General features: G+C 34.5%; 1 non-coding gene across 1 annotated transcript; it reads left to right on the top strand.

Moving 5' to 3' along the window:
* Positions 1-692: 692 nt before the first annotated feature.
* On the top strand, positions 693-799 carry LOC133249041 (U6 spliceosomal RNA). The gene has a single exon (XR_009736848.1). It is a non-coding gene; the product is annotated as a U6 spliceosomal RNA (small nuclear RNA).
* The last annotated feature ends 2,204 nt before the right edge of the window (positions 800-3,003 follow it).

Here is a 3,003-nt window from a genome sequence, read left to right as displayed (position 1 = left end):
GCATTCTTTGGCATTGCCTTTCTTTGGGATTAGAATGAAAACTGACCTTTTCCAGTCCTATGGCCACTGCTGAGTCTTCCACATTTGCTGGCCTATGGAGTGCAGCACTTTCACAGCATCATCTTTCAGGATTTAAAATAGCTCAACTGGAATGCCATCACCTCCACTAGCTTTGTTTGTAGTGATGCTTTCTAAGGCATTCCAGCATGTCTGGCTCTAGGGGAGTGATCACTCCATCGTGATTATCTTGGTCATGAAGATCTTTTTTGTACAGTTCTTCTGGGTATTCTTGCCATCTCTTCTTAATATCTTCTGCTTCTGTTAGGTCCATACCATTTCTGTCCTTTATCAAGTCCATCTTTGCTTCTCTAAACCTGACCAAACTATTGACAGGAAATCAGAAAACTTACGGTGGCATTGTATTCACAGTCCCTCCCACCAAGAAATTTACAGCCAGGTCGAAAAATAAATCAAAGAGATTTATAAATGTCAAGGATTTAAAATTAGAAGGAAGTTTAGTGACCATCTCCTAAAATTATTTTCAGGAGTCTCAAAATATTAAATAGATTCTCAACTACTAGCAGAGTTGGGCTTAATTTTGTATGAGTTGGTCTTATCTTAATTTTCACTAAGAACATTTAAAAATAAAATATGAGTTAAAGTATTAATAGTACTAAAAATAACAATATGCTGTACTCACTTCGGCAGCACATATACTAAAATTGGAACGATACAAAGAAGATTAGCATGGCCCATGCGCAAGGATGACACGCAAATTTGTGAAGCGTTCCATATTTTTATGCTGGATGCTTGGGGCTGGTGCACTGGGACGGCCCAGAGGGATGGTATGGGGAGGGAGGAGGGAGGAGGGTTCGGGATGGGGAACACATGTATACCTGTGGCGGATTCATTTTGATATTTGGCAAAACTAATACAATTATGTAAAGTTTAAAAATAAAATAAAATTAGAAAAAAAATAAAATAAAAATAACAATATGCTAACTATTCCAGGGTGACACATGATTAACTCATAAGGTAATAATGTGGAGAATCAGTGCTGTTCATTTAGGAAAGGAAAATATAATAAAAAACATGTTAGTATACTAGGTTTGGGTCATTTTGAGTTGGATGAAATACTACATCTATCTTTCAAATTCATTACTGTTTATTGTTAAATTATGAATAAAACTTAAATGGGGAATTAAATCAACTAATAGAATGGAATTTAAGATAAATAATTTATCATTAAATCAGTTAGTCTAACTTATCTCAAGAAAACAGAGTTTGGGGCATATAAAAATTTTGTGAAACAGTATTTTAAACAGTCTTTCACACACACACAAGCAAACATCCACATTCAGGGGTGTATGCTTTTATCGCAGAATTAAGCCATAAGCCTAGTCCACATACCTTGTACTTCTATGTAGTTGTAACATATATATTTTGGTATTTAAGTAGTACTTTTTGTAATGAATGCAATGTGTTCATTAAACTGTATTCATTTTTTGAGAAGCAGATTCCATTTTTGGAAGATTTTTGCAAAGCTCACAATCTTGTTAGGCATCTGGAGAGAGTGACTCACAGAGAAATTGAAGAATATGAGAGAAATATTACTAAACATTCTGTCTCACTGGGGTCAGAACTTTTTCCTAATCTACACAGTATATACCAAACAGATGGAGTGTGAAAACAAATCTGTGCTGTGGGTGGCCTTATCTTTTCAGCTAAAACAATCCATATATATCCACAAAAGATATGTCTCCAATAAGTCCTCTGAAAAAACTATTTCAGAGATTCTGCTCAGAATATTTATCTAATTTCTTTCTAATACTCAACAACTGTTCAAAATGTGTAATTTATGGAAGTTAACTATTATCATTAAAAAAGAAAATGGCAAAATATTCAGCCTTATTTATATTATTAAAAATATACCGTCATCTAAGTGCTCAATATCAGAATAGCTAAGATATTTATGTTTCATGAAATTAATAGACTTAACCAACTATAAAAGTGGGGTTATGTAGCAAAGTGTAATAGTGTTTACCTTGTAATATTAGGTGGGAGGAGTATATATACAATTTTATGTATATTGCGATTATAACTGTGAAAGATGTGCATAGAATTCTAATAAAGCTACTGCATGGAGATCCAACCAGTCCATTCTGAAGGAGATCAGCCCTGGGATTTCTTTGGAAGGAATGATGCTAAAGCTGAAACTCCAGTACTTTGGCCACCTCAGGAGAAGAGTTGACTCATTGGAAAAGACTCTGATGCTGGGAGGGATTGGGGGCAGGAGGAGAAGGGGATGACAGAGGATGAGATGGCTGGATGGCATCACCGACTCGATGGACATGAGTTTGGGTGAACTCCGGGAGTTGGTGATGGACAGGGAGGCCTGGCGTGCTGTGATTCATGGGGTCACAAAGAGTTGGACACAACTGAGCGACTGAACGAACTGAACTGAACTGAACTGAGAATTTATTTTAAAAAAAGAAACTGTTGATTTTAGTATAAATTTTTTCTTTAAAAACATAGTTTATGTTGCCATAGCCCTCTCTGTACTATAATCAAAACTACAGGTAAATTCTATTTTTTTTATTTTTAAGAGCTTTGGGTTTTTGTCTCAGCTCCTCTGTTATTTTTCTGATCACCAATTCTTATACCATAATTGAGCTGACCTAAGTAAAGTGAATAGCATATGAGTGGATTGTAAACCTGTTAACACTTTGTTTTCCAACTGGACTATTGTTTATTGAGTTATCATTGTCAAGAACTCTAATTCAATAGTATGTTTTGCAGAGACTCTTTCAAACAATTAAAAATGCTTAATGCCTCAAGAAATGTCCTTATAATTTTCAAAAGGCAGTTATTGGTTAAAAAACAGATCTCATATGAATTTTTAATTACAATACTGATAAAAAGTTTGAAGCAAATGTCATCTAATAATTTATTTAGTGAGAAATGTTTGCAAAATTCTTCAATAGGCATTAGAAAGAATGTGAA

This window comes from Bos javanicus, chromosome 5 (genome assembly GCF_032452875.1).
Source record: "Bos javanicus breed banteng chromosome 5, ARS-OSU_banteng_1.0, whole genome shotgun sequence".
Classification (NCBI taxonomy): Eukaryota; Metazoa; Chordata; class Mammalia; order Artiodactyla; family Bovidae; genus Bos; species Bos javanicus.
The sequence above is the reverse complement of the archived record's forward strand: the minus strand, read 5'-3'. Positions and strand labels throughout refer to the sequence as shown.